Source organism: Meles meles, chromosome 1 (genome assembly GCF_922984935.1).
Source record: "Meles meles chromosome 1, mMelMel3.1 paternal haplotype, whole genome shotgun sequence".
In the NCBI taxonomy this organism is placed as follows: domain Eukaryota; kingdom Metazoa; phylum Chordata; class Mammalia; order Carnivora; family Mustelidae; genus Meles; species Meles meles.
In genome coordinates, this window is record NC_060066.1 from 42702814 (window position 1) to 42718363 (window position 15550).

The 15550-nt window shown below is 41.7% G+C and overlaps 1 protein-coding gene across 2 annotated transcripts in view; it reads left to right on the top strand.

Annotated features, from left to right (window-relative positions):
* Window positions 1–1286: 1286 nt before the first annotated feature.
* The window catches only part of CDH17 (cadherin 17), a 70827-nt gene continuing 56563 nt past the window's right edge, over window positions 1287–15550 (top strand). Inside the window, exon 1 of one of the 2 annotated variants that reach the window (XM_046022033.1) lies at window positions 1287–1370. The gene's annotated coding sequence lies outside the window, so the exon portion shown is untranslated. Of the gene's footprint in view, window positions 1371–10037; window positions 10171–15550 lie in introns of those variants that run through there. The other variant, XM_046022024.1, reaches the window with a different exon arrangement.

A 15550-nucleotide genomic window follows, 5' to 3' on the forward strand; every position in this document is an offset into this window, starting at 1 on the left:
TTAAGCGGCTGCCTTGGGCTCAGGTCCTGATCTCAGGGTTCTGGGATCGAGCCCCGTGTCAGGCTCCCTGCTCTGTGGGAAGCCTGCTTCTCCTTCACCCACTCCTGCTGCTTCTGTTCTCTTTCTCGCTGTGTCTCTGTCGAATAAATAAATAAAATCTTAAAAAAAAAATCCCTTCTTTAAACAAACAAACAACAACAACAAAAAAGTCACTAATGTAAAATGTTGGGAATCTTCTCTTTCCACCTTCAACATACACTTAAATATCATGGTACCATTTTTAGACAGAGTTCGGAGCTCTCTACAAAGACTTCTAATGCACCTTAGTGTTTCACCCCTTTGACTGGGCCACTGAAGTGATGAGCACAGAGTTGGGTATCAAGGGTCTAGTCTAAGATTTCCAAATTCATGCTAGTGATGCATATAGAAGTCAAAGAGTAGCATTTGAACTGGATTCAGATCCCAACTTGCCAGTTTCTGAAGTCTGTCCTCTTGAAAACTCTGCCTTAAAGAACAGTACACTAATTTATCATGGAGTTGGAGAAAGATGGGGAGAAATAAGCTCTTACTGCCTGTGCCAGGCTTGGGAAATGTGCTACTGACCCTGTGACCCCAGGACGAGTTCCCTGGCAATCTTCTCCACATTCCTTTGCTTCATGACCAAAAAAGAAAAGGACCAAAAAGCTTTGTATTCCAAAGAGAGAAGAATATTAATTTTCATAGCCCAAGGTCCCTGTAGACTCATGTTAAATTGAAGAACGAAGGTCCACAAGTCATCAAGGCTGTATTGGGAGCCACACAATAGTCTAATAATGGACAGAATATTCAGTCACTGAAGGGAGGGTAGCTTTTAGAAAGCCACGAAATCAGAGGTAATTCAGCTGTTGCTGGGAGCAAGAGGGGCCTGGCATTATGTATAACTCTGAGCGGTATTGGTCACTAGGCTTGGCTTGTGTGAGCTGAGCTACAGTAAAGCTAACCACTTCCTAATTAGTTCTGGGAGAGGGGAACTTCCTCCAGAGCAGCTGAAAGACAGAGAGACTGAATGCGACTGAATCCGAGCCAGCCAGGTGATGGTAGTGTTCCACGACAAGGGGGACCAGGAGGAATGCTGAGGCGTCAGCGGGGAGAAGATTGGGGTGGAAAATGCTCTGTGAGACAAAGTGGTCAGTGTTACTCTTAATGGGAACGAGCCCTGGGCAGGTTGCTCAGTGGTGACAGGATTCCTGGTGACGTAGGAAAGGGCACGTGGGATGGGCAGCTGATGGGAGCTGTATTGGGGTGCAAAGGGCTGCTATTTCGGCTGTGGATCTGCGGGCTGATCCGGCTGCTTGGTGAACTTGAACCTGTCTGAGTTCTGTACCTTGTGGGTGAGTAGAGCTGGGCAGAGATGCTGTCTGCAGGTGGGAACAGTTAGCTGAGGGTAGCTATTAATTGCTTGGATTTTCTTCTTCTATTCTTACCTGGATTTAAACCACGGAGAGTCTATTTTTACCTTCTTTGTTCCTCAATTTTTTTATTTGCACAGTAGTAATAATAATAGCCATCTCAGGGTTGTTGTGAAGATTAAGTGAGCTACTAGAGAACAGTTAGAAAAGGGCCTGGCATGTGGACATGAGACCCATGGGGCTCCACTCAGCAGGGCCTGGCACCACGGACGACTTTCAGGATGATTGCTGGCAGCTTTCACCCAAGACCCACCCATCAGAATGCCTGCAATTCTCAGCAGTCGGGTGTGAGAACTCCTGAGCTAAAAAATACTTTTTTTTCTTTTTAAAACTATTTATTTATTTGAGAGAGGAGAGAGAGAGAAAGATGGTGGGGGGAGGGGGACAAGCAGACTCTCCAGCTGAGCTCAGAGCCTGCCATGGGCTTTCATCCCAGGACCCTGAGATCATGACCTGAGCTGAAATCAAGAGTCAGACACTTAACCGACTGAGCCACTCAGGCACCCTAAAATTTATTATTTGTATTCAGATAACTCTTTCCAAGATTAAAAAAGAATGGTGAGTTTGGGCAGACTTTTTGTCAAGCCTTGTGTTCTTCTACGTTTCTGGTTTTCTTTTGTATAAAGTGGAGACTTAAGGCAGGTACAGCTACCTCTGTCTCATAAACCTGCTTGACTATAGTTCTAGTTCCAGACAATTCCCTCTCTTTCTCATGTAGAGGCAGCAGCCCTGGGAGGATTCAGGAGTAAAAAGCCCATTTGGAGCAGCCTCTGTGAGATGCTGGTCAGGCCATTCAGATTTCAACCGAGGGCAGCTGGGGAAGCGGGCTCCAGCCATTTAAGATGCTCTGCTGGGTCTCCCCCATGCTTTGCTAGAAGGGTGACCTGGCGCCCTGAGCACTTGCTGATGAGGCCAGGGACTCTCCAGTAGATTCCATACTTATCACTTTCCCTCCACCCCCTCCTCTGCACTGTGGGTTGCTTCTATGCACCCAGTTTCCACAGGGCCATTCAATGGATCACAGAGGTGAGATTTTGGTTCCTGTATTTCTCATACAGAAACTGGGAAATTCCAGGCTTAGGATAATAGTGTTTTTTCCCAGCCATTCTAAGTTGTTAGTGAGACTAGACTTAGTGTTATCCTGAGCGGAAAGACCAAAGAGAGGAGAATTTTTTCCTCTTCGTCTCTCGAGTTACTAGGTTTAGTAGAAAGACAATGGTGAGGTCAGAGGTGTATCTAGTGTTGAACTGGCTGAGCCGAAACCTGTTAGATCCGTTATTAAACGAAATGAGACTGGGGCGCCTGGGTGGCTCAGTGGGTTAAAGCCTCTGCCTTCAGCTCAGGTCATGATCCCAGGGTCCTGGGATTGAGCCCTGCATCGGGCTCTCTGCTTGGCAGGGAGCCTGCTTCCTCCTCTTTCTCTGCCTGCTTCTCTGCCTACTTGTGATCTCTGTCTGTCAAATAAATAAATCAAATATAAAAAGAAAAAGAAACGAGACTGAGACAAAGTGAAAGTTATTTAAAGTTTTATTTTATGATAAGTATTAGAAGTTAGACTGATCGGTCAGGGGGATGAGACTGAGACAAGGTGAAAGTTACGCAAAGGTCTATTCTATGTTAAGCATTACAAGTCAGACTGACTGGCCAGGGCTGTCTCTGAAGAGAGCAACCATCCCCAGCTTACAGGCTCAAGAATTGACTGACTGGCCGGTCAGGGCCGCCTCCGAAGAGGGCGACCCCTCCCCATCTTACAGATTACCTTTTATAGAGCAAAAGTCTGGCCACACATAGGTGGCCAATGAGATTGTAGTCATGTTAGGTCACACGCAGGTGGCCAATTGAATTACAGGTTAACCTATAGTAGCTGTTTGACCTAACCTATTACTCTGGTCAGAATTGGTGCTCAAGGTTGGTGCCCAAATGGCGGGGTTTACATTCTTTGTTGGTTAGGGAAAAAGTATGTGTGTTTCTTACTGATTGGATGTCTCCACCTGGCCAGACTCGTCCCTATATTCTGGGCTCTGTTTTCAGGAACTGGCTGACCTGGCCTTGTATTCTGGGCTCTATTATTAGGAACTAGCTGACCATATTTTACTGGTTTCCCAGACTTACTTCTAAGTAAGTTTCTCTGGGGGGAGGAGGGCAGGGTCAGTTTCAGTTTTATTGCACAAACAACAAAATGGCTTTTAACCAAGAGGTTGCTCTGGCTAAATAGGTCCTTACAAAACTCTAGGAGATGGAACAAAGTGCCCTGTGGGGGGAGATAAAAGGGGAGATAAAATAATAAGTAAGACAGATATACGTAAATGAGAATAAAATAATTTTAAAAATTCCAAAGTATCTGTGATAATAGAACACAAATAATCTGTTTTTAAGGGACTGGATTGAGGTGACAGAAAATGTTTAGCCTATGTCTTGAATATTCTTATTAGGGTGGGATTGATTGCAGGGAGTACTTCCTTTTTTTGGTAACATATTTACTGAGATAAAGTTCATATGTCATAAAATTCATCCTTTAATGTATAGAATTCAGTAGTTTTTAGTATATTCACAGAGTTGTGAAGCCATCATTGCAAAGAATTTTAGAATATTTTTATCCCCAATAAAAGAAACCCAGATCCTTTAGTTATAACCCTCCAACCTCCTACCCCACCCCCTGGCCCCAGGCAACCATTAATGTACTTTCTACCTCTATGAATTTGCCTATTCCGGACATTTCATATGAATAGATTCGTACGGTGTTTGACCTCTTAGGTTTGACTTCTTTTACCCAGAATAATGTTTTCAGTGTTGCTCCATGTTGTAACCCACATCACTACTTCATTCTTTTTTGTGTATGAATAATACTCTGTTTTCTGGGTGAACCACTTTGATCGAACCAGTCATCAGTTGATGGACACTTGGGTTGTTTTCACTTTTGACTATTATGAAAAATGCTGCTATGAACATTCATGTACCAGATTTTGTGTGGACATACAATTTCATCTTTTGTGGATAGATACCTAGGAGTGAAGTCACTGGGTCGTATGGTAACTCTATGTTCAAGTTTTTGAGGAAATATTCATTCTTGTTTCCCAAAGTTGTTGTATCATTTCACATTCCCTCCAGAAGTGTATGAGGACTCTGACTTCTCTATTTCCTTTCCAATACTTGTTATCATCTGCCTTTGTTATTATGGTTACCCTAACGGGTGTGAAGCAATAGCTTACTGTGGTTTTAATTTCCATTTTGCTGATTAATAATGACATTGAGCCTCAGTTCATGTGCATGTTGGCTATTTGCATAACTTCTTAAAAAAATGTCTGTTCAAATCCTTTGTCCAGTTTGATTGGGTTTTTATTGTAAGATTTTTTTTTTAGCATGTTCTAGATTCAATTCCCTTCTTAAATAAATGAGTTACTATATTTTCTCCCATTCTGTGAGTTCTTTTCATTTTCTTAATACTGTTCTTTGAAGCAAAAATTCTTAATTTTCTATATGTTCAATTTTTTTTTCTATTGTTATTTGTGTGTTTGACGTCATATCTAAGAAACTACCCATTGACAAACCCAAGGTCATGAAGATTTACCACTGTTTCCTTCTAAGACTTCTATAGCTTTAGCTCTTACATGTAGTGCTTTGATCCATTTTGAGTTAGTCTTTCTGACTTGTGTGAAGGAGGGGTCCAACTTCACTTTTTTTGTGTGTGGGTGTCTAGTTGTTTCATTACTGTCAAAAAGACTATTTTCCCTCCCTAGGAAATACTTCCTAAGGACGAAATTTTCAGAGGCAGTCCCAACATTCTGGTGCCTAATGAGCAACCCACCAACAGAGAATGGCAAGTGCAGATTCAATGGGATAGAGGAGGCAGAAGCCAGACCCTACGGTCTGAAGGTGAACCGAATGTGAGCAAAGGTTCATATTGGTGAAATCTGATAAGGGACATAGAGATAGTTCTCGGGAAACCAACAAGGTTATTGTAATTTCTTGGAATTTAAAGAAAATCTGAGGTCTAATACAAAGTTCCATAGACCCAGAAAAAGTGTCGGAGAGAAGATGTGCATATTTGGATCTTCTGGATCCAATCTGTAGGTATGATATCAAACCAACTGCATCACTGTCTGAGACAGAATCTGCAGAAATGGATCCTAAATCGTAGGGGAAAATTGATCTCAAGTATGGGCTTTGCTATCTATGGACAAATAAAGCACAGGATCCCTAAGCATGTGTTTCTCACACAAGGGGTCACATGATCACTTGCATCAGAATTCCAGAGTGCTTTAAAAATGTCCACTCCTGGGATGCCTCCCAGACTTAGTGAACTAGGATTTGATGGTGGAAGGCCCAGTTTTAACAAACTCTCCAGGTTTAGAAAGCTCTATAAGACCTTTGTCCACTGTATGGCTGATGATGGGGATGTTTACTAGTCACTCCATTCATAGGATTAGTCAGCCATTTCCTGACACGGTAACTAGAGCCTGATTAAGGACATCGCCTGTTGGGCCGTTGCCAGGAGCAACCAGCTACAGATGGAGTTAGAGTATTCTTGGAAGAAACAACTATAAACTGGGTCCATGTTTGTCCAAGTAGTGAGGGGAAATACCCCAACCTCTGCTAGCCTCAAACTGTCTTTTTTCAATATTTTTAGGATGAGCACAGGTGACTGCCAATGAAGTTTTGCGACAGCACGATGTATGGTTTAGTGTTTCTTACTTGGAATTACTGATGTATTTGAGCTGAGTCTTAAATCATTTAATAGTTCCTGAAAGTGTTCTGCTTTGGAAAATTGCCCCCCTCCACCGCCACTGTAAATAGCAGTAACAACACAAAAATCCAGACTCAAGCAAACCTAGACACAAGTATCCGAGCTATGTGAAGCAGACCTTTGTTGCTTGAGTTTGTCAGAAAATGGACGCTGTCCTGGTGAAAGTAACCAGGGAAAATCTTGCTTCTCTGCCTAAAACATTCACTAGCAGAAAATTAATTTCACCTCGTTTCACTAAATAAATCTGAAATAAAGGATGTAAAATATTGGTTTGAGGGGGTGTGAAATCCTTTACTTGTTTGGGTTCCTGTGAGCCTGCATGTAATCCTGACTCTTTAAAATTATTGAATTAAGCAACTGAAATGAGTTTGATTCTAAAAAGTGTTTACTGAGTGCCCGTGGAGGACAAAGTTTGTGCCATCATTAAGTTACCAAGAGCAAGACAGATATTAAATAAGTAACTGAAAATATTCTTGTACACTTCTGTTCGTGAGGCCTGTGTGTTGATAAACTCATTATAAAATGCTCCCAAATACAGGCTATATAACACACAAAGTAGATGTTAAAATGCAAGTGCATGAAAGATGGAGAAACTTAACATTCCTAGATCTCTTTTACTTTGAGGTGTCAAGAGTAAAAATATTAGAAATGTAACATACTTCGAATTTTAAGAATAATTCCAAGTTTTCCTGGAGTTTTTATCTGGGATGCAATCTTAGCTTTATTCCCTGCTAACTCACATTGTCAATAAATTACAACATTACTGATATATTTTCTAGGGCTAATGCCACAGGAACAGTTAAAATGTTAGACAAAAGTGGTTAAATGTTTTAAACACCATGCATCAGTTAGAAGCATCTGCCCAGATCTTTTCAACTCTTCATTTGTTTCTTTCATATATATCATTTATATCTCCTTTGCTTCGATAAAGGGAATCAGTAATGTACCAATTAAATTTTCTTTATTCCCATTATTCCTGAGTCTGTGTTAAGCTATTGAACTAGCAATGTTTCATTTTTGCATGAAAATGAATTCCTAAAATGCAGTGGTGTTCATCCTGAAACACAAGGCAGAACATATGAAATGATAAGATCCAGACAATTTTATAAATTATAAATATGTATAATTCATAATGGTGAAACACACAGCTCTCAGAACCATGCTAATCCTTTATCCTGGAGAGCAGAGGAAAAGCCTTTTTAATTTAGAGATGTGATCACCTGTGGATTTTTCTAATGGGTGCGTGGTTTTGGCCTTTTAGAGATCTACCAACCTGCTTCTTTGACTTGGAAGCTAGAGGCTGGAAGTAGCATAAAATGTACAGGGAAGCCCAATTTAGGATCTTGGCTATCTTACATCAGGAAAGGTGCTATATAGGGAACTTTCTTCCTATGGATTTCCTTTTCTTTTCTTTTTTTAAAAATTTATTTATTTATTTGACAGAGACACAGGGAGAGAGGGAACACAAGCAGGGGGCGTGGGAGAGGAAGAATCAGGCTTCCCGCTGAGCAGGGAACCTGACAGGACCCTGGGATCCTGACCTGAGCCCAGGGCAGACACTTAAGGCCTGAGCCACCCATGCACCACCGCCCCTCCCCCCAACCATGGATTTTCTTATTACTCAGACAGAACTAGAGGGACGATAATTAGGTGGATTCTATAGTTGTGGTGAGTATGTTGGACTCTGAATCGTCTAGACTGACCAGGACTGGAGTCCTAATTCTGTAATCACAGGCTGTGTGACTTGGGCAAAAGGTAAAACTTTTGTTTTCTCTATATAAGATGGAATCTACTTTGTGAACATGTAAAGATTAAGTGAGAAAGCATATTTTTAAACTGATAAACCTATTACTCAGCTATCAGAAAGGACAAATACCCATCATTTGCATCGACATGGATGGAACTGGAGGGGATTATGCTGAGTGAAATAAGTAGCAAAGAAAATCGATTATCATACGGTTTCACTTATATGTGGAACATAAGGAATAGCACGGAGGACATTAGGAGAAGGAAGTGAAAATGAAGAGGAGTGGGGAAGTCAGAGGAGGAGATGAACCATGAGAGACTATGGACTCCGGGAAACAAACTGAGGGTTTCAGAGAGGAGGCGGTGGGGGGACCGGTTAGCCCGGTGATGGGTTTCATGGAGCACTGGGTGTTGTGTGCTAACGAAGAATCATGGAGCACTACATCGGGAACTAATGAAGTGCTGTATGGTGACTAACACAATATAATTAAAAAAAAAACCTGATAAGCCAATATGCCATGAGCATAGTTGTATTATTATTGCTAAGAAAGGATGACTAAAAGTGATACATATATATACTTTTAAAAAACACTTTATAAAGGGGCACAGAGTGGTTTAATTGGTTAAGCATCTGCCTTTGACTCAGGTCATGATCCCAGCCTCCTGGGATCAAGCCCCCTCCTCCCCTCCACCATTGTGCTCCCTGTTCAGTGGGAAGTCTGCTTCTCCCTGCTGCCTCCCCTACCCCTGCTCCTGCATTTGCATGTTCTCTCTTTCTCTCTCTCAAGTAAACAAATAGAATCTTTAGAAACCACATTATAGATTTAAAAGTTCTTTTTTACATACATCATTTAAAAGTTTCTAAAGAAGCAAACTCCTTTTAGAGCAGTGCTGGTGAGAGTCTTGTCATTGATTTCAGGAAGTGAAACATACAAGGGAAGATACTTGATTTTACAGAACAAGGTCGTTTTATTTAACTAATGGGTGGGTCGAGATGTTGTGAATTTGCGAATTGCTTAGCCTCGCTGATCTCATTTCCTTATACAGTTATGTTGGCTGTGAGACAAAGGAGAAGGATTTTTCCTAGACCTGTGATCCACTGAGTATGCTAAACCATTGGCATATGACGAGATGGTTTCACTTTCGAAGTTCTCAAGATAAATGAAGCTTAGAGCCATTGGGGCTTCTTAAGAGATTTGAGAAGGAAGTTCATCTAGACAGTGGGTTGTGCTCTTGTTCTTTCCCTGTGTTATGCACACCCAGACACAAATGGAAAGCACAACACAGCTCAGGAGAAGCCCAGAAATGAGTATCAGGTCAACAGAATCAGGATCAAGTGTGACACATTTGACACAAAAGTGACATTGATTCTCCAGTGTGAATTTCCAGAGTGACTGAATGATGGAAATCAGAAATCAGTCTAAAGGACAACTTGACTTAAGAAATCTGGGGCTATTGGCTTCTATTGTTTAATTGGAAACCTCATTTTGAGTGGAAGAAGTAACTTGCTTTATAGGTAAATCTCTTCTCAGAATTGTGAAGAGAATTGTGAAGGACTTGTTTGTGTTTGGCAGCGGGGGAGATGACTACTGGTCGTTTCACACAGACTTTGAAGAGGACCCTTGAATTTCAGAAGCAGGAACTACCAGATTGCATCTTTGGCTACACCTTCTGAGTTATTTCTTCTGTCTTTCCAGGCTAGTTATCAGTGAACTGCTTCATTGCTCAGAAGTAACGCCCTGCACTCTGTGTTTGAGATGGAATTTACAAATATTTGTTAATTGTGTCTTCTAGGCAGACACTATGCTAAATGCCAGGTGTATAAAATATGGCAAGCTGTCTTGATGTCATGGAGCTCAAACTCTAGAGGCAGTTGGATCCATAGAAAGTTTGTCCACTTAAATTTCTTTTTGTCTCTAATTTACTTCTCTGCATTCAAAAATTCAGACACCTGCTTGGAGATGTATTGGGTGTGAAATGGCTTCTTTTGGGACAAACCCACTTCTTTTCTGTAGTGAATATAATGATAACTTTTATGACATCTGATGGCTCCTGAGAATCAATAAACCCAGTTGATGGTTAATGTTTGACCGAAGGTGAGGGGAGAGGCTGGGCCAACAGCAGTGCACAGGGAGTGTTCTCCGGGGAGATTCTCAAGTCCCAGCAAGAGTCTCAACAGCTGAATGGAAGAAAATAACTTTTAAAACCATTTTGTTATTTACTTACAGAAAGGTAAGTGTTGGCATGTCTTAACTATGTTGTTAAGGTACTTCTTCAAGAATGACAAAATAGATGGTGAAGGCAGAGTACTTAAGAAGTTGCTGGACAAATTTATTTCCTTGAAGGGTGCTATGTGGCTGCTAAGGGAAGGGAAGTTTATTCTTGGTGTGACAAGTTTTACCTATGGAGCACAGTTTCTTTTTTGGTTTCTTTTCACTAGTCTCCCCAATTTATACATTTATTTAATGAAGTGGCTTCTTTGGATCAAGGTTGACAGTGGGATTAAAGGAAAGATGGAATTTGGGGATGTTGAAATGAGTGTTATATCCATTCCTTGCTATTAAAATCTAGAAGTGCCTCGTGCTAAGATGCCCTGGGGCTCTAGATTCTAGAAATCAGAGCTGGAATCTCATTCCTACAAAGTGTCATCTCTCAGATATGGTCTTCAACAAATGAACATTCTATCTACTTCTCAGAGAATGCGATTCAATTTAGGGTTGTTAGGACTGTCTGGGACCCAGTGGGGGAGGGGAAATGCATAGAAGAAAAGAAACCCTTTCTTTTTTTTCAATATTTTATTTATTTGACAGAGAGAAATCACAACTAGGCAGAGAGGCAGACAGAGAGAGGAGGAAGCAGGCTCCCTGCGGAGCAGACAGCCCGACGTGGGTCTCGATCCCAGGACCCTGGGATCACGACCCGAGCCGAAGGCAGAGGCTTCAACCCACTGAGCCACCCAGGCACCCAAGAAACCCTTTCTTTAAAGTACTGGATGTGAGAACTGAAACCAGAGAGACAGACCTGCCTTCCTACTTGGGAGAGCAAAACTTGCTGTGTGTGTTGGTCAGCTTTTGGTGGATGTTCCATCTACTGACAAGTGATCGTTTTGAGATGTCAAGTTGTGTACAGCTCATTGTGTCTTTAAAGCTCCAGGCTCTGCCTCGGTCTTGGTTGTTTCTTCATTATGGGTGACCTTTTGGGGGACTGATGCCCTCTGCCATGGTGTGGTAGGGGTTCCTCAGCTGTAGATTGGAAGGACAATGCATTCTCTGAAATTTTCTTGATCTAATTTTCTTTAAAAACTTAGATGGCAAGTGAAAAATAGTTTAAAAGAAAAAGAAAACACATTTAGGTGACAAGGAAAATGGACAATATTCAGCTCTCACCAGGAAATGAAGTATCTTTAGCTGAGTGAGGGTTTATTGCAGACTGCAGGGTGTAGAGTTTATGAGTCTTCAGGGCTGGGCAGATGGGTTAGGTCAGTTTCATCATTTACTGGCCCGTGGGCACTGAGCCGATTGCTTAAGCTCCCTGAACCTTAATTTTCTCATCTATGAAATGGAGATACTTGCTTAACCAAACAGTTGTGAGAATAAATTAGATATGCTTGTAAAAAGTTCAGTATATTGCTTGCCATGGGGTAGATGTTCAATGAATGTTAGCCCTCCTCATCTTTAGAAAGTTCAAGTGTTAGGGGTGCCTGGGTGGCTCGGTTGGCTAAGCATCAGACAATTGATTTCAGCTCAGGTCATGATCTCAGAGTTGTGAGGAGATGGAGATTTTGTTTTCTCCAGCTTACATTGTTGTAAGAATACAATATATAATACATATAACATAGAAAATATGTGTTAATTTGACTGGTTATGTTATCAGTAAGGCTTCCTGTCAATCGTAGGCTATTAGATGTTAAGGTTTTGGAGAGTCAGAAGTGTATGCAGACTTTTGACTGCACCGGGATTTAGTGCCCCTAACCCTTGAGTTGTATAAGGGTCAACTGGAGAAGTCCTCCGGTGAGGTGTGGGTGTGGTGTCCTTTGAAACTTACCTGGATGACCCCTGGGAAAAGTCATTGCTATTCAAGATGAAGGTTGCCTTTCCTGTGCCTCCTCCCTTCTTCCTCTTTTTTTTTTTTTTTTTTTTTTGAAGATATTTTTCATTTACTTTAGAAAGACAGAGAGAGAGCACTTGTGAATGGGAGTTGGGGCAGAGGGAGAAGATGGGAATCCTCAAGCAGACTCCCTGCAAAACGAGGAGCTCAACAAATTCGAGGACCATGAGATCATGACCTGAGCCGAAATCAAGAGTGGGACGCTTAACCAACTGAGCCACCTGGGCACCCCTTTTTCCTCTCTTTTATAAAAAACAAAATATATGCTGGCAAAAACTAAACTTCCTAATCTGTTGTCAAAAGAACTTTCTGGAAAAGAGAATGTGCCCCCACTTTTCTTCCATGTTAAGAAAGATGACTCTGAGATGGAAAGCTGAGCATGAATCATCATACCCCTTTCTCCAAAGGCCTACATACAGGTGCTTTTATGAGTCTTAGTTTACATGGATAGGCATATATAGATTTAATTGTTGGCTTAAGATTGGATTCATTCAGAAATCCCTTATTTCAAACTTAGATTGGGGCTCATTCTGTGGTCTACTCATTGATTCAACAAGAGAGAAGCACCTCAGTTTGCTACAGGAATATCTATCTACCTATTTGTTACTTGTGAGAACAAACAGAAATGTTTATGGAGGTACACTAAATATAAATGTAATAAAAACATATATACTTAATGGTTGAAGTATTAAAAGAGGTTGATTTTTCACTTAAGCATATATCACAGCCCAAGCTCTACCTGGTTATTATGTATATGGCACAAAGAAAACTCAATTTCTCTTAAAAGATTCTGGAAGACTCCCAACTATCATTTTGTTCAGGGTTGTGCACTCTGTGTGGCTCTGAGGGGAGCTTCCTCTTCCCTCACTCACTTCTAGGGAGTGTTGGGTGGAATGAAAGCTAGCCAGTATTAAACTTAAACACAGGTCTCAAAATATTCCTTAGAGCTCCTTTTTTCTTTAATAAGAATAATTATGGTAGTAATTTGTATTTAAATTGATCATATAGATTTAAAACTTTTTAAGTCCTGTTGGTGGGGGGGGGGCATACATGTATCTCTCATGAGCCTGTTCATCTGACCATGAACCTATCGATACAACAAATAATCACCCTCAATTTTGTATGTGTGTAAATCCAGATTTGCATATACCAAAAAATTGGCACATCTGTATTAAAAAAGCTTAGTGAGAGACCAAAGTGCTTACATTTGTGTGTTGGGGTGGGGGACCTCCTTCCCTTCTTGCCTTCCTTCCTTCCTCCAAATTCAGTCTGAAGTACAAGAGAGCAGACTTGCTTTTATGCCTGCCTGTTTATTTCTAACTTATTAATGGCCACTCTAATTGGGTCTCTAATTTGTCAAGAGTGCAAGTTGGTCAGATCTTCCTATGATTTTTCTAAACTGTAAGAGATGCAATTGGTGCCAGAGATTTGTGAGTGAGACCCAAAAGATGGGCATGATTGATCTGACCACTACTTGATGAACAATGGTGCGAGCAGGCTTTTTAATCTGATCTTTATTCCTATCTGGACTTGCTTTATAATTTATGCTGATGTTAGCAATATGCAGTGCAGAGGTACAATAAAGGGTGCACAGGGTATGTAGTGCTGTTTGGTCCTGGTGGTATTATGAATTCTAGTCACATCCTCTCCTGCCCACATCACCTATGATATTTGAAAATAAATTTTCTAGTCCTCTCCTCCTGCACCTTCTTTGTTCTTTGGAAATGCATAGTTCAACCTTTGAGCAGGGTAAATTACTTGAATTCAAAGCCCTTAATGCCTTCTATTTTTTTTTTTTAAAGGATGAGAGATGACTAATCTTTTTAAGGTTTGCCTATCATTGAGCTTTTTGCAACGGGGAGAAAAAAATCGATGCTTGTGTGTTGAGTTATTGAAGGTTTAGAGACCTGGGATATAGGAATTCCATGTCCTTACTCAGATAAATGGGGAAATGACAAGAGTGTCTAAAAATGCCTCTTGGAGGAATCGGAACCCAGCAGGAGAATTAATCAAGGTTTGAGGGGACCCCTGAGATGCCATGGGCATTGCATGTGTGATAACTGAACCCCGCCCTGTCCCAGGTCACCTCTATCCTACAAGGGCGGTGTCTTTCTCACTCAAAACCAAACTTCCTTGGGGTAAGAGTTTGCTAGGGCTGGTGTAACAAAGTACCACAGATGGGGGTGGCTTGAACAACAGGAATATGTTGTCTCCCAGTTCTGGAGGCTAGACAACCAAAGTCAAGGTGTCAGCAGGGTTGGTTCCTTCTGGGGGTCACAAGGGTCTGTTTGTGGCCCCTCCATCCTGCTCGTAGATGGCTGTCTTCCCCCATGGGTCCACATTGTCTTCCCTCCCAGTGTGTCTCTGTGTCCAAATTTCTCCTCCTCAGTGGGGAGTCGGCTTGTCTCTCTCCCTCTGCCCCACTGTTCATGCTCTCTCTCTCTCTTTCAAATCAGTCAATCAAATCTTTAAAAAAAAAAAAAAAGGGTTGCCAGGGTGGCTCAGTTGTTGAAACACCTGGCTCTTGATTTCTGCTCAGGTCATGATCCCAGAGTCATGAAACTGAGCCCTGTGTTGGCTCCACGCTGAGCGTGGAGTCTGCTTGAGATTCTCTCCCTCCTTCTCCCTCTGCTCCTCCTCTACTCACATTTTCTTTCCTTAAAAAAAAAAGAAAAGAAAAAAAAAGAAATAAAGAAATAAGAGAAACATTTTTTAATTTTTGGAAGGTGTGTAATGAATAAAGTGATACCAGATGTCTTGTTATTTTTATGAATAAGAGCACAGGTGTAGAACTAGCCAGGCAGTGTGATCTGAGGCAAATCTCTCAACTTCTTTGACCCTCACCTTTTGATTTTTGCTCTCTAAGAGGCAGACGTTTCCATAGTCCCTGGTTCATAGGGTTCTCATGAGAAATCAGTAAGGTAACACATAGAGAAGTCGCAGCAGGTGCCAGGCAAGTCGTTTTCAGTGTGTGTTAGCTGCTTCTGTGCTGTTGTTCAGGCTGGACCCAGATGCAGGGTGCGGGGAGATGTGTGCTTTGTGGGTTGTGGTGAATCAGGGGCATCTGCCGAAGCAGTAAGGCCAGCAGCCCTGACTATGTATTTTTCAGTGGTCCACAGTTAAAAGCAAGTGGAAGTGGCTTTTCAAAATCCCTTCCCCACCCCTCAAAAACCTTTGACCTATGTTGCTAAGGATGTGCTTGGCCTCTCAGATAGTTGCCATAGAAACTGTCTGAATTCAGTCCTTGTGCCTGAGGGAAACCCCAACAAACAGCACAAATTCCTAGCAGATGGTTGTACCAACCATTTCAGGGAGTTCAGATAAAATGTCACTGAATTATCTAGAAACATACTCCAGTCCTTTTCCAAGTGATGTTGGGGAGGAAATCCACCAAGTGCGGGTGGCTTGGTGATTAGGCCATTTCAGTCACAAGCTGTGCTTTCCCTTCAGCAATAGTATGATCCAGGATGTGACACCCATTAGTGGAATGATGTCCATGCAAAGA